Here is a 24824-nt window from a genome sequence, read left to right on the forward strand (position 1 = left end):
CCAAAGCTTCGGACTTTGTAATTTTTATCCCGATCAGTCTGGGTCTTCAACAGCAAGCCAGAGAAGATCACCCTGAGGTATCCAGGCAGTCACAATTGCTGTTAACTGCAGTCAAGAAAGAGTTAACTTAAAAAGCTCACTGGTCTTTTTTAAGGCCATCGGACGTCGAACTACCTTGCCAACAAATATATTAGAACTTAACAAAGTTGACAGAAAACACACATTAGGGGTCATACAAATTTTAAGCATGCCAAAAGTCGCAAGAGGGTGAATCGGAAGAAAAACTTCAAGTGTAACTAATAAATACAATTTTACTTAGGCGTCAAGAAACTGACGCAGAAAATTTATCGAGATTGAAACAGCAGCGTCAAAATCGACAACTAAAGAGTCCATTACGTGAGAGATCAGCTTTTAATTGTATCCTCACAGCAATCTCTGAAATCTTTAAAGATCCTACTTCAGATTTTTCAATGAGTAGAAAATGTATTTGTGTTTTTGTGACAATAAAAATGTATGGTTTAAGGTCCAGGACTTTGTTGCTCTGGTAATAAAGTTGTGAGATATGAGAAAAAAAATTTTTCTTTTTAATATAAATTTTTTGGGGGATTTAAAATTTTAACATCTTTAAATAATAGCCGTTTTCGTGAATTACACAGGAGAAAGTGTAAATCAACGGCTTCTTATAGCCACCGATTATTTTATGACATACAGAACGCACGGTACTTTTCATCATCATAATTTTTTTGAATTTTTACACCTCATTATTTAACCAAATAAACTATATGGATTCCGAAAAAATTTGTTTTTAATAAGAAGATTTTTGTTCTGAGATGTATCAGGAATATATATAAAATTTCTAACTGAAAATGTTTCACATTACATGTCAACACACTACGGTGTTTTATTTAGTAAGTCTTGGGCAAAGCCGAGAGACGGGGGGCTGCTAGTTATTATCATAACAATCCTTATAAAAACTATAACCACTAGTGTAATCATCTCTATCTTCATCATTATCATAATTTTGATAATTGTAATACTTATTACAATATAATATTTTTTATTACGTAAATTTAACGAAAATAACGTGTTTTATCACGTGACTTTTTCATGATGTGTAGCGTGACATTTTGCTCGAAAATATCATGTGGTGCATTGTGTGATTAATCACAGTATAAATCACGTGATTTCTTACGTGACAATTCACGTGATTTTTGCAAGTAGGATATTATACTTTGAAAAAAAATTTGCCTCATATGCGAACAACGCTAATGCTTAATTATCAACTATTGGAAATGTGTGTACTAAGACGCTGAAGTCATAAGATGCAATAGTAAAACAATGAAAAATTTTAGTCAAAGATGTTTGAAACATTCATGTACGAATCGCTTAAAATTTTTACACTTTTCAAAACTTAGTTTAAAAATAATCACGTCGTATCTTGAAGGGAAAGCAAAACAAACCAAAAAACAGGACTAAAGCTACATTATATAATTGATAGTCAACTGATTTTATTATTTTCACAGAGCTTTTAACTATAAATTATTTATACACTTCTAAACATTTACTTACGTTATGATTGTTACAGACTATTATATATACATCTTTATTTATACTATACATATAATATATACATAGTTTATCTATAATTGACTGAAGCATGCATCTTCATTGTAGACACTGTTGTACGTGCTGCGCTTGGCAACAAACTTTTGTTATTTGATCGGTAATTAGGTCCACCTACGGTCCCTTAAGTATATAATTAAATAAATAAATAATCTAGAAAAGGTATTGTAAACGTGGTGCTTACAGGAGAACAAAAATATTAAGATGCACCAAATGAAACGTATATTATTGATATAAATACTTATACTGCAATACGAATTAAAGGTACGCTGTTGAAAAAGTTATTAAATTTACTAAGAATTTTATTAAATTTTATAAACTCTTACGATATATAGGTATACTTAATCTACAGAATTAATAAAAAGTTTAATGATACAATAATTCAAATTAATGACATTTTATAAAGTTTTGCCGAAAAATTTTTAACGGTGTACACATCAAGAAAAATATAATAATACTTTTTAAAATATAATCATAATACTATAAATTTCGAGCATAAACAGCAAAGAAATGTACGGAAATCGTGCCAAATAGCTACATTTTGTTTACAATATATTATATAAGACAAAATTATTCTAATCTTTGATAAATGATTAGTATTGAATATAATAATCTCCAAAATTATGATCATTTATACAAAACACTTCTTGTTCTTCAAGCTGTAAAAGATAAATATACAGATATGAACAGATTAAGAATGATTGAACAAATTGTAGCAATCAATTACTATTACAATCACTAAATTATATATTATATAAGAGTAGAGATAAGTGATCTGTTGGGAGTGAGGCGGGAAAATGGACTATACGAAAGTATTTGACATTTTCCATGATAAAACTCTATATGCAGAGCTCTTTTTGATGCATACGTCCAATAGTTGCATTGGCCCAGTATACACAGCAAGGTTGGGTACAAGAGGAAAAAAGGAAAGGATTTGAACACGTTTTGTCCTAGATCGTTGGCGGGAGACTCATCAGTGTGGCTGTGCCAACGATCTTAACCATAGACGCTGGTGTCGCAGGATGGAGTTTTTGCGTATGATATGCATTCACATACCACGGACGTATGTATGATGGATCAGAAGGGCTGGACGAACAGTGCAGGATGTTGTGCAACATTATTATATGTCGCGAGTCTAACTCTGATCCAAAACTCAAATATTATTATATTCAATTAGTTAAAGCACCCTCCACTGTCATATGATATAGGAGTAGAGATAAGTGATCTGTTGGGGGTGAGGCGGGAAAATGACGTATACGAAAGTATTTAAAATTTTCCATGATAAAACTCTATATGCAGAGCTCCTTTTGATACATAGGACGAAACGTGTTCAAATCCTTTCCTTTTTTCCTCTTATACCCAACCTTGCTGTGTATACACAGTGGCCGTACCATATAACTTTTTTTCGCTTCGGGGGCCAGTGTTATAACATAGGCCAATGTACAGAAAAATAGTTACATGGTACGGTCCCTGAGAGAAACCTAGCGCGTGATCCGTCCTTAAGGTGGCGCGGTTGAGCTGCCGCTTGTTTGGAACGCACGGGACACCAGACTAGCGCGTCAGCTGCACCACTAGACTGGCTTGAGCGTTGAGCTGTTAGGCTAGCGCAAGTACTGCATCATACAGTGTACCATACGTTAAGCATGAGAATAAAATCGTATCTGTATTTATTCGTCGATCAAAATGCGATAAGTTTAAACGCATTATGACTCAGAAAGCCACTTTGTTTCATTTTCCATTTTGAAAAACTTGTTCATTTTAATCAAAAATTTGAATTAAAATATTTTTTACAAATACTACCACTTTTATCATGAAAAAACAAATATTCCAGCATACGGTAACTGATAACAAAAATAAAATGTTTTCCTTATTATTGTAGCCAGTATACTGTTTAAACAAACTTCACTATATCTTAATTCCCCTGTCAACCTGGCAATACATAGTAAACGATTTATGAATATAGTTAATATAGGTGAAAGTTGTTAATTTTTTTAAATTAAACTTATTTCCGTTATTTCATTTAAGTAAAGGCAAGAGAAGAATATCACTTACATTATATTAATATAAATGTACTGTCTAATAAAAATAAGGTTATGTGAGTTTTAAAAAAAGGTCATTTATCATGACACCACTTCATGAAGTCATCGGAGTATGCTGTATATCTTTAAAAGAAGTGGTCCATCTTTCATTTAACGTACATCCGCAATAAATACTGAAGCACTATACGTTACATGAAATAGTTATAAAAAGAGTAAGTATTTATATACGGGTTGCTGTACCATATACCAAGTGCTGTACCGTATGTTTGACTGGCTGACGGACTATAGACACATTTGGTAGCTGCACTATGTACAGTACGTAATGACGATCCACACTGGACGCTCAGTCGGCCCAAGTGGTGCAGTTGATGCGCCACTGATATAGTCAAGGGCTGCTTGGTTAATTCGCGCAACGGCTGTACTTGTGGAGCAGCAGACGCGCGAGTTCTTTCTCAGTGTACTGGGCTAATGCAACTAGGGGTAAGTGTACCTATCTCCGTGCTCTGCCCTATTACCGTGGATTTTGAAAAACTGATGATTACTTGCTTAAAATAAGAAATGTTTTATATAAAATAATTTTTCAATTTTAATAATCTAAAATGACGTTAATGTAGATGCAATTCAAATAGAAATATTTGTGTATATTTTGAGTAAATAATTATTTTCCACAGTATTCGGTACAACGCGCTCATTAACTGATTGTGTACGTATTTCCGCGGTGAGCGTACGTAAACATCACCCTATACTTACAGAACGCACGACAGTTAACGCGTAATCAATTAGTAGGTAAGCACGTCGATCTAACGTAACCAAGATGAAGAAAACTAAAAAAGGGAAGAAAAGCAAGAAATCGATCGAAATAAAGAAAAATAAAAAGTGTTACTCTCCAGAGACATTAAAATTAGCTTTGAAAAGTATCTATTCTGGAAAACCTATTGCTGAGTGCTCAAAAATGTATAAGATTCCTACTAAATAAATAAGCAAGTACAAAAAAAAGTAATATTTTTTTAAAACAATAAATAAGTCATGTAGAAAATGTAGGTGAAATTTGCATTTTTTTTTATATCCCGTAAATACAACTTTCTTCACCCACGGTAATACGGACACGGTGATTGGGACATCCGCGGTAATACGTACACGGTAATAGGTACACAACCATGGTAATACCAGCATACCGTTTTTATTCGTTTTAAAAATATTCTACTGCAGTTTTAGCTTCATAAAATTTTTTTGAATATTCCGTAAGAGATTATGTAAAATTTAAAAAAAAAATATTTCAAAAAATTTTAGTATACCATTTTTTATGGTGCATTTAAGTTGGAATTTTCAGTACGTGCCACGGAGATAGGTACACTTACCCCTATTGGACGTATGCATCAAAAGGAGCTCTACATATAGAGATTTATCATGAAAAATGTTAAATACTTTCGTATATGTCATTTTCCCGCCTCACCCCCAACAGATCACTTATCTCTACTCCTATATCATATGACAGTGGAGGGTGCTTTAACTAATTAAATGTACTAAATTATATTGTTTTTTTTTTGGCAGTCTAAGTCAGTTATTCTTTTTATAAACTGGCTTTTTCTTCTGCTTTCGAAGATTTTGGTAAAAAGGCATTAGTTTCTTCCAAGTGTTTATTTGTTTTTCATTTTATTAATAACAAAGAAAAGCTCATATAAGTTTGTATCTAAGAATTGACATAAGATCTTACTTAAGATCTTATATAAGTTCTTATAAATTATTTTTTCCTGGGCATACGTTAGTTGAAAAGTTTACTTTCTCACTTAAGACATTATTATTATTTATTAGTGTTTATTATTACTGTTAAAATAATAATTATCATGATCTCCAAGGTATAGTTGTTGTAAAATGTAATTGATAAGACATAATTATGTTTTATGTAATAAATACTACTTTTGATGTTTTTTGCCATCAAGAATTTTTTACTTTATACTATTCTTTCTATCCTTTATTATACATACGTATTAAAGTATAAATCATACGTTAATAGTATGTCTCGAATCAATAGTCGTGTGGACTCTTATGCCTTAGCATCTATTATAAAATTGCGAGAACAGGATCCATAAAATCAAGTTGTATAACTAAAGAGACCCTCCAGTGGATCATACAATGACGGATATTAAAAAATGTGAAGAGTTGGTACTCAAACATTTCGTAAACAATCGCTTGATATTTCTATTACGTAGATTAAAAAAACGTATCCTTGCGCAATAATCGGAGTCTATAATAAGAAAGTGTACGTAGCTTTCTAGTACGTTAGTAAGTTATTTAGTCAATTAATGTACAGAAAAAATATAAAGGTCATTATCTAGACTAATAGCATTCCTTGATGCCTCTTGAGTGGAATCTTAAGTTAAGGATTCTGTAGAAAAAAAACACGTGGTTATACCACGTAGAAGAACCATGTGGTAAACCACGTAGTTTTATATCATAAACCACGTGGTTTTGTCTAAAAATACCACATGGTTTTGAAAAAACCCCATAGGTTTAGTAAAACCACGTGGTTTTCAGAACCCTGTGTTAATTTGAAACAAAACAACGTGATTGATAATTTAAGACCACGTGGCTTACCACATAGTTTTTCCACGTGGTAAAACCACGTGATTTTTTTCAATAGAGGAACAGAAATCGCTCAGAAAATTGTTTGTGAAAGTATTTATTACGATAGTATATAACAAGACAAGAAAAAAATTTATCAATAGAACTAGGAAGAAGAAAAAGTAATATTTGTGAAAACTACTAAGCTTCTTGGTGAAAAAACCACGTGGTATTACAAAACCACCTGGTTTTAAAAACCATGTGGCATTTAGAGATAAAAACTACGTGGTAAACCACGTGGTAAAACTATGTGATTTACCACGTGGTAAAACCACGTGGTTATTTTCTATAGAGCAAGCATTATTAATTTTAGCTTTAAAACGTCGTATCAGTTCCGGACACGATTTGAACCAGTTGCGGCGGAATTACCCATAAGTATATATGTATAACAACATATATCTTTTTTTTATATTATAAAGCTCTACATCCGGCTCCTTTGATAAGGGCACTACTATGGGCACTTAGCACTTTGAAGAAGGAAGGGAAGAGGGATGAGAGGCCTCCCATTACTGGGAGGGGGGTAGGGGGAAATTAGGCAATTTTGCTGCGAGAAGGTCGCCTATCACCTCTTCGAGGAGCAAATCACATGTTAAAAATCACAGAAGTACTAGCCCGAAAAGTCGCACTGGCCGGAAATCGAACCATCTCGGTCAAAAATGTATAGCTGTTAATATGCCTATTATTTATAGCTATAGTTATAGCTATAACTACATATAAAACAGCTATAATAATGTATAAAATTCAGCTATAAACATAGCTATAAACTGCAGCTGTAAATTTTTCACAAATAATGAATAAAAATTAGTTTAAAATCAGATTTTTTTAACATATTTATATCGATCAGTTCAGATGGTATCATCCGTATGATAACAGTAAAACTGGGGGCCTGAAGTATTTTTAAATAAGTAGAAAAAAAACAAGAAATCACATACAATTTTAAGTTTCTTAAAAATTGTTTAAAAATACTTTAGGCCCTCAGTTTAACTGCTGTCACACGGATGATACCACGTGGACTGATTGATATACGTTGAAAAAATCTGATTTTAAACTAATTTTTATTCAAAATTTGTGAAAAGATTACAGCTGTCATTTATAGCTATATTTATAGCTGAATTTTATACATTATTATAGCTGTTTTATCGGTAGTTATAGCTATAATTTATAGGTATAATAATAGCTATAAATTTTTAACTGAGACGGTCTCCCGCGTGCCAATCACGACCTAGTCGACTGAGCCACCGCGCTCCACCAACACATATCTACCGTACTAGCAGTACTATGTACTACAGACACTACAGTAGGGGTTATGGTACGTATATGTATATTCAACGCTTTTGGATAGAAAACAACGATGAATAATTTCAGCAAATGATAAGGAAATATCTTATAAGCAGATTATTGCTGCTTTATTGAACACTGTTTAGTGAAATACAATGTTTAATTTTTAAAAACATACAAGAAAATGATGATTAAATTTATACAAATCTAATTTTTTATATGTTAACCTTATTATCACTAAAGCTACAAACTCAGAAATACTGTCTTCATTAAGTTGTTCGTAATTCACTTGAAAAGCAGTCTCACGCTGGTTATTTGTTTCTCTTGTTCTCTTGTATTCGTACTCGTAGTGATCATACTAAGGATTTAAAGCTTAATTTCTTTCTTCTCAAATTTGCGCACTCTTTCAATTTTTCCTTTTAGTCATTCAACTTTCGTTTAATGTACTTATAGATAGCAACGAATGAACAAGCATAACCAAACAGACGATCAATGATCAAATAATGGAAGTATGCGTGTGCATACATACACAAAAACACACGCATATATGTATTTGTATGTAAGTGTCACGTCCACCGGTCCACGGTGTAAGATCAGACAGGTGGTACGAAGTACCATGTCTGCCGAGTTACAATTTTGTAGGAGTACCAAGTTTTCCATTAGATAGATCAGTGTCGAAAAGGTAGTATATATATGTAGAATGTTTTCATATACATATATATATAACCGTTTTAATAAGTATGTATATATACTACCTTTTTGACACTAATCCAGCTGGTGGAGAACTTGGTACTGCTTCAAAATTGCGACAGACCGCACAAAGCAATGCTTTAGAAGCATAGAGGTGGTACATCATACCTCATACCCAGCGTTGGGTTAGGTGGATTCAATATCGGAACTTTTTCCCTAGATCGTATATATAGCTACACGATCTAGGGAGAATGTTCCGTCGAGCAGACAGTACAGCAGTAAAAGGGCATTGCCAAAGACGCGCGAAAATAAAAAATTGTAATATTATAACACAAGTGCCTATCACCCAATGACCCGGGGCAATAACTGGCCTCACTATTGAATAATAAAGTATTAATTATTAACACAAGCGCCTATCACCCGATGACCCGGGGTGCTTACTGGCCACTCTATTAAATAATAAAACATTAATTAATAGCTCAAGCGCCTACTACTTAATGACCTGGGGTGCTAACTGGCTACATTATTATATGATAAAATATCAATTCTTAACATAAGCGCCTATCACCCAATGACCTGGGGCGCTCACTGGTCACTTTGTTGAACGATATATATTATTTATTGATTAGTAACACAAGCGCCCGTCACCCAATGACCTAAGGTGCTTACTTGCCACTGTATAAATTAATAAAAGGTTAATTAATAACCCAAGGGCCTATCACCAAGGGACCTGGGGCGCTCACTGGTCGCTTTATTAAACGATAAATATTATTAATTCACAGCACAAGCGCCAGTCACCTGATTACCCAGGGCGCCTACTGGCCTCTCTATTAAATAATAAAATATTAATTAACAGCACAAGCACCTATCACCTGATAACCGTTGTGGTATTAATTAATAATATATAGCTTTTAATAAAGCGACCAGTAAGCGCCCCGGGTCATCGGGTGACAGGCGCTTGTGCTGTTAATTAATAATATATATCGTTTAATAAAGCAACCAGTAAGCGCCCCAGGTCATCGAGTGATATGCGCTTGTGTTAATAATTAATACTTTATTATTTATTAGAGTGGCCAGTAAGCACCCCGGGTCATTGGGTGATAGGCGTTTGTGTTAATAATTATTACTTCATTATTCAATAGTGAGGTTTTAACAATTATTCAAATCACCTGAATATCATACGATTTACTGTATAAATAACCACTGTTACCAGCGTCCACGCTACAAAGTTGAAATAATTGCACTTTGTAACGTGAAGTCTATAAGCGACACACACATATATAGGTGTATATATATATATATATATATTAGTGGGGCTACGCCCCCTCTGCGTGCTCCGGGCGCCAACCCTCCATTTTCAATTTTTTGTTTCATTGTAAGGGCGGCGAGGGGCGGATAGGGGTGGCTAGATACCACTGAATTCCTTACAAGTATGTAATATAGGAATATATATATATATATACATATACACTAGTCGGGCTTCGACCCCCTGCACGCGCCGCCCGCCAACCCCTCACACTGTAATGATTTGATTTTTTTGAAAAATAATGATTGATATTTATAAATGTTTATAGTATACAAAATACTAATATATAGTTTGGAAAAATTACAAACATCAGGAATACCTACTTTAATATATTTTCATAAAATTTGACTTAGGCAATTGTTATTATAATTTTAATTTATAATATTTATTTGTTTATTGACAGTAATATATTAAAAATTTTTTCTTGCACCTAATTCTTTTGAATATTATCTCTAGAAATTAGAGTTTAAGAGGATTTAATCCTATCCCAATCACACAGTTAATCGAAAACCTATATATGGGGACGCTTGTAGGATTTTGAGGTTGGATTAAAAAATTCGACTGATTGAAAATCACAGAGAAAATAAACAATTTTTCCATTATTTTATGAAGGGTATTGAGGAGGGGCCGCGGGGGGGGGGTTGTCGCCTGCCCCCCCTCCCCCCAAAAAAACTATATAATATAGGAAGATATATGTTCGTATTAAACTAGCAGACGTTCAGATACAGCTGGGTGGTCATAGAGTACAAACAAACATAGATAAGAAATTATTTACGTCACAAGACTTTCAGCGTTCTAGCGTCTTAGCTTGAGAGCACGAAAAGGCACCGTATGTGGCAGCGTGATCAGAGTCAGAGAGACAAAGATAAATTCTTTTTATGCAGCGATCTTTCTCTACGCTGATCACGCTCCAGTCGCTCTCTCGCGCACTCTATTCTTATTTTCTATAGTTGTAGTAAGACCAACAAAAAAAACGAACAGATTTTTGTTTTTACCATATCCTTGGAAAAAAATAGCTGACATAAGAACTTACGTAAGAAATTACGTAAGATCTTACGTAAGAACTTACGTAAATTCTTATGTCGATAACTGTACGTGAGTAGTCACGTCAGTTCTTATGTAAGAACTTACGTATAATCTTACGCAAGAATTGACGTAAGATCTTACGTTATAACTTACGTGAAAACTTACGTAATTTCTTGCGTAAGATTATACGTCAGTTCTTGCAAAGCATTTTTAGCTGGGTAAGTAAATGGATTTATGGAAGTGCTGAATTTCAGCGTATTTAGAACGCCAATTTCAATGGCGCGGGCTGCCATGAAGAGCAGTGTTATCGATCGCAACAACACAGCAACAAACCTCTAAGTCGGTAAACAAAGTCTGAATAGATCCCCTAGTGGGCAGGAGATGGCGCTCAAATGTGATTAAAATAGTAAAAACGTGTAGCTATAAAATTATTAGAAGAAGATAAAGGGCTGAGTATCAGAAACGTTAAAACAAATAAATTAGCGTACAAAAAGGTTATTTAGATAACCCGAAATATTATTGTGAGATCATTCTACATACGATGAAATTGACAATGACGATGAAGATGATGATGATAATGATAAAGATAATAAACATGATAATTAATATAATATAAGAAAAAAGATAAATTGTAAACAACATTAATAATAATAATAAATACTTATAAAAAATACAAATGCTTAACTTAAGCAGCTATCAGGTGGAACTTGGGCCGCACTTGGGTAGTACTTGAGCAGTGGCGCTTGATCGGTACTTGGACGGCACTTTGGCGGCACTTGGGCAGAATTTAAACAGTGGAACTTGGGCGGTACTTGGGCGGTAGTTGGGCCGTACTTTGGCGGTACTTTGTCGGCACTTGGGCATAATTTGAGCAGCGGCACTTGGGTGGTACTTGAGCAGTGGCGCTTGATCGGTACTTGGACGGCACTTTGGCGGCACTTGGGCAGAATTTGAGCACTGGAACTTGGGCGGTACTTGGGCGGTAGTTGGGCCGTACTTTGGCGGTACTTTGTCGGCACTTGGGCATAATTTGAGCAGCGGCACGTGGTGGTATTTAGGCGGCACTTGGGCCGTACTTTGGCGGTACTTTGTCGGCACTTGGGCATAATTGGAGCAGCGGCACTTGGGCGGCACTTGGGTGGTACTTTGGCGGTACTTTGTCGGCACTTGGACAGAATTTGAGTTGCGGCACGTGGTGGTATTTAGGTGGCACTTGGGCCGTACTTTGGCGGTACTTTGTCGGCACTTGGGCATAATTTGAGCAGCGGCACTTGGGCGGAACTTGGGTGGCACTTGGGTGGTACTTTGGCAGAATTTGAGTAGCGGTACGTGGCAGTATTTAGGCGGCACTTGGGTGGTACTTGGGCAGAATTTGAGCAGCGGCACTTGGGTGGCACTTAGGCGGTACTTAGTCGGCACTTGGGCAGAATTTGAGCAGCGGCACTTGGGCGGCACTTTGGCGGCACTTTGTTGGCACTCGGGCAGAATTTGAGCAGTGGCACTTGGGCAGTACTTCTGCTCAAGTGCCGCTAAAGTACCGCCCAAGTACCACCCAAGTGCCGCCCAAGTACCGCTCGAGTGCCGCTGCTCGAATTCTGCCCAAGTGCCGACAAAGTACCGCTCAAGTTCTGCCCAAGTGCCGCTGCTCAAATTATTCCCAAGTGCCGACAAAGTACCGCCCAAGTGCCGGTGCTCAAATTATTCCCAAGTGCCGACAAAGTACCGCCCAAGTGCCGGTGCTCAAATTCTGCCAAAGTGCCGACAAAGTACCGCCTAAGTGCCGCTGCTTAAATTCTGCCCAAGTGCCGCCAAAGTGCCGTCCAAGTACCGATCAAGCGCCACTGCTCAAGTACTACCCAAGTGCGGCCCAAGTTCCACCTGATAGCTGCTTAAGTTAAACATTTGTATTTATTATAAGTATTTATTATTATTAATTATGTTGTATACAATTTATCTATTTTCTTATATTATATTAATTATCATGTTTATTATCTTTATCATTATCATCATCATCTTCATCGTCATTGTCAATTTCATCGTATGTAGAATGATCTCACAATAATATTTCGGGTTAACTAAATAACCTTTTTGTACGCTAATTTATTTGTTTTTACGTTTCTGATACTCAGCCCTTTATCTTCTTCTAATAATTTTATAGCTACACGTTTTTACTATTTTAATCACATTTGAGCGCCATCTCCTGCCCATTAGGGGATCTATTCAGACTTTGTTTACCGACCTAGAGGTTTGTTGCTATGTTGTTGCGATCGATAACACTGCTCTTCATGGCAGCCTGCGCCATTGAAATTGGCGTTCTAAATACGCTGAAATTCAGCACTTTCATAAATCCATTTACTTAATGAATAATTGTTAAAAAATTATTCTGTAAACGGATTTTGACTCAGGGGAAGCTGATCTACATGCTGGTTCCCGCTCCTTAAGTACTTAAGAATATCCCTGTATATACGATCTAGGGAAAAAGTTCCGATATTGAATCTGCCTAACCCAACGCTCATACCACGTCACCACGTGTCTTGCCTTGCACCGTGGTCACGTCACATCTCGAAGGTCGAAGGTTATATCCAGATCGGAAAGATAGCAGGGCTCCCAAGCTAGTTAGCTGGGGCCTATGTGAGTTGCCTACGTCAGAGAATATGGAATATACTCTTCTTGCATAGAAGGCCAGATCGGCCGTTTTTGCGTCCACAGTATTTTATTTTTTCTTTATATTTTAGTAATGCCCCCCATAAGGCAGGCAGCGTTAGTGTCGGGGGACAACGAATACCGGGTAACTTACCAATAGATGCCGATAACTATTACCTCCCAAACAGCACGGCGAAATGCCTGATTTTTAGTATCCTGTATGTTACTGATTTTTGATGCAAAACTATTGAAAAACTTGTCTCAACTACAATTAATTAAGAAAATATCGGTAATGAAACTATAAAAAAAGTTTCACATTAATTTTTCTCAACAGGCATATCAAAAGCTTACGCAGGCCGGAGCACCTCACGAAAGTCCACAAAATCCCATAGCAGATATGTATAGTCGTTGGTTTAGAGGTAGAACTTTTGTTTTCAAACCTTAAATTCTTGGGGTCAATACTCTGCGTCCAACTTTTTTAATTTTTTTTATTTACAACTTTAATTTTTAATGAAACGTTGAAAAATTTTCTGCTCTGCGTTAGTGTCAACATAAGTTTGAAGGTGATACATTAGTACAGTTGTATATTGATTATAATGTTTTAAATAAATTCCATACAAAATGCAACTAACTTAACCAATGAAAGCAAAATAACTCGTGAATTAAATAATCGAAAAACGATATTTAAATGTTACAAAATTCAAATAAAAGATTTGTGACACTACATACACAGAATAATATAAGAATGCTTATGCATTCATTTAAAAAATTCTAGTCTATGTAAGATACTAATAATCAGGCATTTCGCTGTGCTGTTTGGAAAATAATAGTTATCGGCATCTATGGGTCTATGGGTAAGTTACTCGGTTGTCCCCCGACGGCCCCGACCCCCGACACTAACGCTGCCTGCCTTAAGGGGGGCATAACTAAAATATAAAGAGAAAATACTGCGGATGCTATGATGCTAAAACGGCCGATCTGGCCTTCTGCCTTCTATGCAAGAAGAGTATTTTCTATATTCTCTGCCGTGAGTGTGCATGCGTTGCAAATAGCATCATGAATTCATAAATAGATGAACATGCGTTCGTCAAGTTTTTAAACTATTATTGTTAACTACAAAAATATTTTATTGTGTTAATATAACTGAAACCAGTTTCTTTGCAGTTTGTTATTTTTGTCCCGTAAGAGTTTTTATGAATTCTAAATATATTAATTCTATTCAACGAAATACATGTAATAAATGTACATTCTTTTCTGATCAAGTTGCTTGTAACAATTCTGCCTCTGTTGTAGGAGTTGTCTACTCCACTTTTTTACAACTGTAATAGATCGCCTGACAGAAAATAATATCATAAATAGTGAACTCTTAAAAGTTTTTCTTTGTAAGGGTTAAAAGGTTAAACAGTACCTTGTAATAGTGCACATGGTACCTATTTAAATTCACCACTAAGCTAGTCATTTAATTAAACACTTGATAACGAAAACATTTATAGTACACTCTAAAACAGCGAAGTCTTTCTACCTTGGCTGATAAAAAAGACTACATTTTTATTACAAAGTTATTACTTTTTTTATGTTCTGAATTTTCTTAGCCTTATCTACAGTAAAAGACAATTGCTTATGTTATGCTGGTGAATTATTAAATACCTGAGTGCGGACAATTATTTCCTATGGATTGGGCCTCAACTTTCATTTACGTTTCTGTAAACCAATTTTAGAGTAAAAATATTTAATCTATTTTCGAGGATGCTATTCAGAGTATAGAATTGAAACACAATTAATAGTGCCAAATACTAAGTCCCAATGATAACAAACTAATTAATTCAATACGATCGTTGGCTGATAAATCCTCCGTCTCTCAAGGGAAACGTTAAATAAATTTTTTTATAATTTTTTGATAGCGTAAACTGAAGAAAGACCAATATATCTATCATTTCGATGTTCTAATATAATTAGATCATTTCTGTTATGCGATTTATTGAGATCCTCAAAAAAGCTGTTTACCGCATCAATAAACTTTTCGTTGTTGTACTTACAATCTTCCTCCAAGAAATTTTTTTTGACATCAGGAAATGGTGGTATTGCTGTGTGCCAGTCCATGGAGAAAGTAAAAAAAGCGATCTAAGATCCCATGGTGTGAAAAATGTGCAAAATTTCAGGACTCTTGAGGACTAAACATTTTTGATTGCGCATTTTTGAGTTTTTAAACATTTTGAATCACCGAAAGTTAATATAATTATTATCATCATGAACTCAAGTTTCACAGCTTTCTTATAGAAAAGGTATTGAATGTAATCTTCAGTAATACGAATGGTAATTAATAAAATAAAGCCAGTGGAGATGTCACTTACTGTCATTCACGTCACACTCGCGTAACTTTACGGTCGAGATGAGTTTGTTCTGCTTCGATACTACATTTTGAGGTTATGTTACTGGCCTTAGTGGCGTTTTTGTTTTAATAATTCGGATGTTGGAGTAACTTTTTGCTTCAACATTGTACTTAGCAGACACCTAGGAGACTCAGAATTGTTAAAATTATTGTTACTTTCACGTTTGCTGTCGTAATCAATCTGTAAACTTGTAATATTTGCTATTTATAATGTATTAGATCCCTTGAAGTTCTGAAATAACGTACCATTTCACCAGTAAATATTACTTATACACTTGCACACATCGAATAAATCTGCCGAATACGGTAGATGTTCTAGTAATTTGAACTTCAATTTATAAATTATTTTCAAACAGACATCATTGACTTTTCATTTTTCAGGAATCATAAGTGATTTTATTTTACCCTCTTAAATTTTTAAAAGTGATTAAAAAAAATTTTCATCACCAGGACGAATGTTTGTCTTTAATTTTAAAATATAAAAAGAACTTCAAAGAAATAATGACTTCATAGTTTCTGATATTCGCTATGCGCCTTTGTCCGGTGGCGCCGTCGAGTGAGAGAAACTGTTTCTCCCTAAGATCACCAGAATGCATGCAGCCTTATGAGAAAATGTTTTAATAAATTTAAAAAAAGATTATTAAGAGTAGATTGACTAAATAAGTCAGTGATTTGAGCGTGTATTATGTTAGTGTACAGTAATAAGTTTTGTTTGGTGTTGTCATGTATACTACGAAATTAAAAAAAATAAAAACATGGATTGCGACTGTGATAACATAGCATATATGAGTGCATATACATGCTTGTACTTGTGTGGAGCTTGAAAAACACAAGTACTGCTTACATTTATCAATTTCTCACAACATAGTGTTCAATAAACGTAAATACTAATGACAGGTTAGGTTAAATTTTACACATTTATATTATGTTTCTGTGGATTACTTGTGTACCGTTAAGCTTTGCACAAGTGTACGCATGTATATGCACTCAAATATGCTATGTTATCACAGTCGCAATCCATGTTTTATTTCTTTCAATCTTGTAGTACACATGAAAGCACCAAACAAAATTTATTACTGTACACTAACATAATACACACTTAAATCACTGATTCATTTCGTCAATCTACTCTTGACAACCTTTTTTTAAATTTATTAAAACACTAGCAGTCCCCCGTCTTACTAAACGGAACACCGTAGTGTGTTGACATGTAATGAGACACGTTTTCAGTCAGAAATTTTACGTTTATTCCTGGCACTTTTTAGAACAAAAATCTTCTTACTAAAAACATATTTGTTCGCAATCCATACAGTTTATTTAGCTGTAAAAATTAAAAAAATATAATTATGCTAAAAAGTATCGTGCGTTCCTTATGCCATAAAATAATAGTTGGATATAAGGAGCGGTTGATTATCAGTTTCTCCAGTGTAATTTTCAAAAAGGGCTACTTTTTAAAGATGTTAAGATTTTAAACTCCCAAAAATATATATTAAAAAAAATTTTTTTTCTCTTATCTCACAACTTTATTACCAGAGCAACAAAGTCCTGAAGCTTAATCTCTACATTTTTTATTGCCACAAAAATACAAATATATTTTCTTCTTATTTAAAAACCTGAATTTAGAAATTTAAAGATTTAAGAAATTACTGTGAGGTAAAATAAAAAACTGATCTTTTACGTAATGGATTCTTTATTTGTCGATTTTGAGGCTGCTGTTCCGATCTCGATAAATTTTCTGCGTCAGTTTTTTGAGGCCTAAAATTGTATTCATTAAATACATTTGAAGTTTTCCTTCCAATTCACCCTTTTGCGACTTTTGTGACCCTTGAAGGATATTTTCTGTCACTTTGTTACGTTCTAATATATTCGTTGGCAAGGTAGTTCGACGTCCGATTGCCCTGAAAAAGACCGGTGGGCTTCCTAAGTAAACTCTTTCCTGACTGAAGTTTACAGCAATTGTGACTGCCTGGATACCTCAGGGTGATCTCCTCTGGCCTGCTGTTGAAGACCCAGACCGATCGGGAGAAAAATTACAAAGTTCGAAGCTTTGGAGCTAGTTGTAGAGATCTTTACCAACGTCTCCTGGTATAACGCCGAAGACGTTGGTGTTTGAAGCACCTTTTTTTTGCAGACTCAGTTGTTTTGGTGATTTAAGGTGGAGAGATTGGTTTGTGACACTTGCCCGTTGGAGACTGTTCCGTTAGCTTAAGTTCTTTTTCCCTTCATAGCTGCTAAGTTTGCCTAAAGCAGACCTTGAAGAGGATCGGCGATTCCTGGTTGAACGCTTAGAGTCGAGAAGGTAACATAGGGTCGTCGGTCACCGGGGTTCACAGCCTTGCGACGAACAACTCCGCTCGTGACGACTGCCAGTGAATGACTGTCTTGGTTTAATAGTGGCCGTCTTTAGTTAACATATAGTCTATTAGTCGACGAATCGCTTCCGCAAATGGTAGTAAAAATGTATTTGTTGGCAAGTTAGTTTAAACTTAGGTGTCCCCTAAAAGAACCGATGAGATTGATGGTTAAGTAGGAGACGTAAATGCTTACATTGGCCCTGGAAAGGGCCAGTGGTAAAATTTCCAATCATTCCTTATTATCATTCTTGATGATGGAGAGTCAGCTGCGGTTAGCTTGACTCTTACCCTCGGAGTCTCCCTGCACATGAGACCGTACATGAGGGACGTACGCCGCTGATGAAAAAATATTTCGTCTTCGGGTTGTTCCCCGGATCACTAACCGCTCATCGTTAATCGGGAAAATGTGGGGATGCCGTTGGGGACACTGTCATTGAAAAGGAAGCCGTTATGGCTGCCCATGCCCCTCAGGGCTTTTTTCCCTGGCTTACATTTGTAGTATAAAATTATCTGACAGCACCAGGCCAGATTGTGGTACAGCCATATAACTAAAAAGGGTTAGAGCAGGATATGCTCTGGCTAGACTCGTGTCCGGGTGTACCGCCGGAGAAGTCATCGGTTATATTACATTTTTAATGGGTGGCACTTGTCAATCCTGGAGGTTTAGGATAGTAGGCCTACATTATTTACTCATTGGAGAAGAGCGTCATCGGTAACCGGGATACCCAGCTGCACGACGATCATCTACATTCTCGATGCAGCTCGATGAATTGCCAGTAGACGATTGCATGCATTTCAGCGACGCTCCGGCCTGTTATAACCACACTTATTCAATTCTGTTGTAGGTAGCTTCGATTTTATGCCGACGCCACCTAGCGGAAGGTACTGAACTAAAGTAAAAAGCTGGCGTATTTAGCAAAACTTTGAGCTTATTAATTGCTATTATTATAAAATTTTTTAAGACAAAAACCATACTAAAACCATCTAGGAAGTGTCATGAATCAGTGTGAAAAATTTCAGCAAAATCGGTTCAGTAGTTTTTGCAGTTAGCGATTACAACGGTTTTAGCGACTTTGCTTTATATATTAGGTAAGATTTTCCTATAAGGCTGCATGCATTCTGGTGATCTTAGCGAGAAACAGTTTCTCTCACTCGACGGCGCTACCGGACAAAGGCGCATAGCGAATAACCATACTTCTATTACCATTTTTTATGACAGATTATGTTTGACGGAAATCTCCTCTGAAAATTATTTATTTATTTAAGAAATGTATGTGTATATTGTATATATAACGCAAAGTTCTGTGTACTATCTCTAAAGCTTTTTCCGGAATCATAGAAGCTTCATCTCAAATTATCAAATCGATTTCACGTGATTTCTTTTTTCAAATACGAATTCAAAAAATGCAGTCTCAATATTATTTAAATCCAAAAGTAAGCTAAAAGTTCTATGACTGATTATATTTTTTGGTAGTAGTACTGACGCAATGCGAGTCCATGCTATTGACAACATTTTTTTCTTTGTGATATGAAGTTTCAAATTAACGTTTTATATAAAAAAGTTTTTCCTGATCCTCCAGGACCATCCATAAAATAAATATTGTTCACGTTTTTACCTACAATTTAAAAAATATTTTTTTGTTAATTGTTTAGCTGAGCATACATCGAATCGAACATATGTTTACAGAATGAAACTTGCTCAATTTATATTCAATCTACCTGTTACAGTATTTTTTATTTTTCTCGTTCTCTTTACCGAAATTTTTAGTAGATTTTATTAAAAATATAGTTTTCTAGGATATTATTATTTTTTAAAGATTTTGAAAAATTATCAATATTATTTAACTGACACCAAGCTGTTAAAACAACAAATCGATATTTTTTTTTGTTTCCAAAATACTTGAACCACCCGTTAAATTTAACCAAATTAAAATAGGTTGATTTACTTCTAAATAAATAAGTGGCAGCACAAGCACCTATAACTAAGCAATTCACTGCTAATACTATTTTATTACTCTATTTATAGGTGGTTGGCACGCATAGCGTGCAGGGGACGAAGCCCTGCTTATATATTTTTCGGGTTCTGAATGGCTACTTTAAAGCAGTCAACTAATGCCCAATGGTATGACTCTGAAGTTTGCAACGTTGCATGCAACGATGATAAAAGAAATTTTTTTTTTTGAAAGTAATAAGGAAAACAGAGTGGTGTTGGCTTAAAGGTAAGCGTAATTTGTTATTGATACAACTCTGTTTTAGGGGCCGTGGGTTCGATTCCCGGTGAATTCAGATTTTTTCAAAAACTGTATTCATAAGAAGTTCCAATGTAACCCCGGCTGTTTCGGGGCGAGTTTTTTCGTGAAATTTTCCTTCAGAGTAATTCCAGGGTTTTTTCCTTGCCCCACAGGTCTTTGACCCTGGGTGAATGCGAAACAGTGTTAAGGCTATAGGTAGGGGTTAGCAGATCCGATACGCCAGGCAGAAATCGTCAGCCTTACCGGTGAGAAGTGGTCGTCCTGAGATATGGACTTCTCTCCGGAGAAAAGCTACACAGTGGCGAGTGGACCCGGTGTACCATTTATTGGTGCAGAGAGTGTCAGCTTAACTGACAAGGTATTCCAGCGGAGATACTCGCACTATGCCCATGGATTCAGGTATGATATAAGTAAAAGGGTTGGAAATGGGTGCGGCAATCCACCCCCACAAATAGGTGATAAGTGGGTGGCCCCGGTGACTAGGCCAGTAGGTTGTCGCGGTAACCTGGTTGAAAAAAAAAAAAAAAAAAAAAAAAAAAAACAACCAGGTGGAGGCTCGGGACCCCGGGCAGAAATAAAAATTCAAAATAAAAACTAAGAAAATTAGAGCACATCTAGTTGAAACAGATATTTAAGAATCCCGTATTAAAATAGTTAGAATTTTAAAATTATTACGTATTCGAACACGCGCGTGCATAGAGTACTTCTACCTTATTATACTACTTATGTTATGATTTGCGCATTCTAAGTACTTCCATGTTTGCCATGATATATGTTATACATGTACGAATTGTTGGTCATTTAAAGCAAAGTGAAAAAAAAATGTTTACCATACTACGCCAAAAGAAGGTACTTATGTCCCATTACGTGAGACAAAAATTTCTTTTATTTAAAATTGAAATTCGTGCATTTGATATTACATCATATGTGTACAATAAATTCTTGTTGGAATCTTTGTACCTGACAAATAAATTTTTTTTTGAATTTTGCTACCATAAAAGTAAACTAATCTACTATATCTTATTAAGATTAAGGAAAACAATAGACATATAGCTATTTTCCATTGTGAAATTGTAATTTCTCATTTCATTTGTTTTCTACAATAACTTAAAATTTATTATTCAAATTCACCTGTGCTTAACTAATTTCTACTGATCTTAAAATTAATAAAAAGAATACAGATTTTGGTCTCGTAATAACTTTTTTTATAATACACACAAAACAGAAAATAAATTGATTATAGAAAGGATATGAAGGTTGTAGCTTTGCCTTTGAGATGTGATTAATTATTTTCAGAATTATAACGATTATTTGTATTAATGGATCTTTTCAAAATACAATCGAAAAAATAAAAAATTATGGTGATATTTGTTCATAGTCTAACCCCTCTATTTTTGCACCTCGATTATGTGAATCCTCTTTGGGTAACTCGTAGAAATTATTATTATTTTTAGCCAATTTTGCTTCTCTTTCGAGATACAGCGTTTTTCTTGTTTTCAAAAGTTAAGTTGTCGTATTACGCATATTCAATATTTTACGCACTTTTTTTTACAGACATATATACATGCGGAAACGTAAATAGAAAAAAAGAACGATTTTTACTACGTTTTTCGGAGACTTCAAAGAGATCAAGCAATGTTTTATGTCAGACATTATTTACCTGACAGTACCTTAGCTGTAACAGAGACCCAGTTTAGACCGTATTACAGCCATGTTACAATTTCCACCATGCAGCAGTAGTTATACCTACTACCGACACGGTGGCGCAGGGGTGAAGTTGCAGTCTCGTCGATCTGGAAAGTTAAGCATAGATATCCGCGGTTGGTAGTCGGATGGATGACCGCTCGACTATTATTCCGTTCGCTTGCGCTGGTGATTTTTCGGACCGATTGACTGTCTACTTAATATATAAAGATAGACAGAAGCTGTATCATATATATAGATAGAGTAATTGCGGTGCATTATTGTGCGCAAGCGAGAGGGAAGGAAAGAGAGGAAGGGAGATAGACAAGATCCTCCTGCCTGCGGCGCAGTCAGCGTTGGTATACGTACAGACAATATATATAGATACATGTGAGCCACGGCCGCGTTTGCTCGTTTGCTCATTTTACGGGTTAACTCCCCATATAAGGTGTGCCTAGAGAAGTTTTACTTAAAAAAGTAACAAGAAAGGCTTCCACCAATTTTAAGATTATAAAAATGTATCTTTCTCAAGATATACAAATTTAAAGATTCATTCTAATGAATGGGCGTGAAAAATGCGTTTGAGCTTATAAAAATAATAAATTAGGACTATTCGCTGTATGCAGCATTCTGAAACAGCGCCACCTGCACGGCAAGAAGGAGGTGCTGCTGGATAACACGACTACATAGCCTGTTATGGGCTGCAAACTTTGTTGATTGTTTTTTGTAGTTTTAATGCATTTTTGATTTTTAAAGTATAGATTTTCTGTGTTAAGAATTTGTATTAAACAGAAAACAATTTTTTGTTACATTATTTATTTTTTTTTAACTGTAAAATAACAGTTGTTATATGTTTAAAACAAATTCTTGACACTAAAAATCGATACTCTAAGTATCAAGAATGCATTAAAACTATAAAAAACAACAAAGTTTGCATCCCATAACAGGCTTTGTAATCGTGTTATCCAGCATCGCCTCCTTCTTGCCGAGCAGGTGGCGCTGTTTCAGATTACTGCACATTGTGAATAGTAGTGCATATAAATAGAGGTAAGTCTCTGTCTACACAGTACATCATGAAAACCATAAAAAAAGCTCATCGTTATGATACCATCACTATATATTAATGAACCATATAACTCAATAAACCAACAAAGTTATAGTAAGCTCTATTGTAACTATATCCCTAGTGCTAGTAAAATTAGAGAACTGAAATTGTAGATTCCCTATCCTTAAAAACTGAATATATTAAATATTTAAATGTGGATATGACCGTAACAAACCAAAATTTCAAAAGATTAATTAAAAGAGCTGTACACCACCGGAGATGGCAGAAAAAAACATAATTATCGATGAGAACGCAAAACTAGTTATAGCACATTTCGTCTTCCAAGATCTAATTAATTTTAATTTATGTATTAAAATTATCAATTATTTTAGATAATAGTAATCAGTTCCAACAATTTTCGTCGTCCAGAATCAATAATTTCGAGCGTTGTATCATAAAAATGACTGAAAAATACCGTTTTTTATGAAAATTTGTTTATGACAAGCTGCACTGCACTACTTGCCCAGACCTCAGTAATATAGCTTAGTACATGTATTAGTAATTAGTTCCAACAATGTTTGTTTTCTAGAAATATTAATTTCGAGTGTTTAATCGAAAAAATGACCAAAAATTACTAAAATTTAGGTAAAATAAATCAATTAGTTGATATAATAGTAATTGGTTCCAACAATTGTCGTCGTCCGGCATTATTAATTCCGAGTCTTTTATCGTAAAAATAACTGAAAAATACCGACATTTAGGAAAAATTTATCATTACAAGCTGCACGTGACTAATATTGCCTAGACACACAAAAATATTACATGGATCATATAATTAAAATGAGCTTTAACAGCTTTTGTCTTCTAAAATATTTAATTTAAGCTTTTTATCGACAAAATAACTGAAAATTACGAAAAAATGGAGAAAATTTATTATCACAATCTGCACGCTACTGAAAATACTTAAACTTTTAAAAATTTTACCTAGTTAATACAACTGTGATAAATTTTTACATTTTTTGTCTTCCGAAATTCTTAAGTTCAGAAATAACTAACCAAAACATAATTTAGAGGATGCTTATTATCTCAAAGGGCACGCCACTAATAATGCCGAGACACTAAGTTATATCATTTAGTCTATTCAGTACATAGAAATGTTGTTGATTATAACAATTTTTGTTTGTCGTGATCATGTATTTTAAGGATTCGATCGACAAAATGACTGATAAATACTGACATCGAGGGAAAATTTAACATCACAAGATGCATGCAACTGATAATTGCTTGACATTTAATTATTTTTCTTAGTACATATGGTAAAACTGCATTTTAACAGTATTTGTGATTCGGAATTATTATTTTCAAGTATTTTATCGAAAAAATGCCCAAAAATACGGAAAGATGGTGAAAATATATTACCACAATCTGCATGCTACTGCATCAACTTTAGTCATGTTATTTAGTACATGTACCAGTAATAAGCTTAAACAATTTTTATTTTCCGGAATTATTGATTTCGAGTGTTATATCGTAAAAATGACCGAAAAATTCGAAAATTGGGGGTTCTAGATATCGAAAATTGTTGGAACTAATTACTAGTACATGTTCTAAGCTACATTATTAAGGTTCAAAGACTATCAGTGGCATGTAGCTTTTAATAATAATTTTTCCCTAACTTTTCTTAATTTTCGGACATTTTTGATAAAGCATTGCAAATAATAATTCTAGGAAACAAAAATTGTTATAACTTTTGACTATAATATGATATATACAATACTACTGTATTGCTAGGCATTATTAGTGTCTTGCAGCTTGTGATCATCAATTTTTCCTGATTGACGGTATTTTTTGGTCATTTTTATGATAAAACACTC

The 24824-nt window shown here is 34.7% G+C and overlaps 1 protein-coding gene across 2 annotated transcripts in view; it reads left to right on the forward strand.

Annotated features, from left to right (window-relative positions):
- LOC106636382 (xaa-Pro aminopeptidase ApepP) overlaps positions 1-24824 on the forward strand; it is a 366872-nt gene that overhangs the window by 42239 nt on the left and 299809 nt on the right. The window contains exon 1 of one of the 2 annotated variants that reach the window (XM_089595018.1): positions 14258-14408. The exons of the other annotated variant lie outside the window; for it this stretch is intronic. The gene's annotated coding sequence lies outside the window, so the exon portion shown is untranslated. Of the gene's footprint in view, positions 1-14257; positions 14409-24824 lie in introns of those variants that run through there. 2 annotated transcript variants of the gene reach the window in all.

The sequence above is a fragment of the Copidosoma floridanum genome, unplaced genomic scaffold (assembly GCF_036245765.1).
Source record: "Copidosoma floridanum isolate Cflo_tuat_1 unplaced genomic scaffold, Cflo_Japanese_pri ptg000024l, whole genome shotgun sequence".
NCBI classification, from domain to species: domain Eukaryota; kingdom Metazoa; phylum Arthropoda; class Insecta; order Hymenoptera; family Encyrtidae; genus Copidosoma; species Copidosoma floridanum.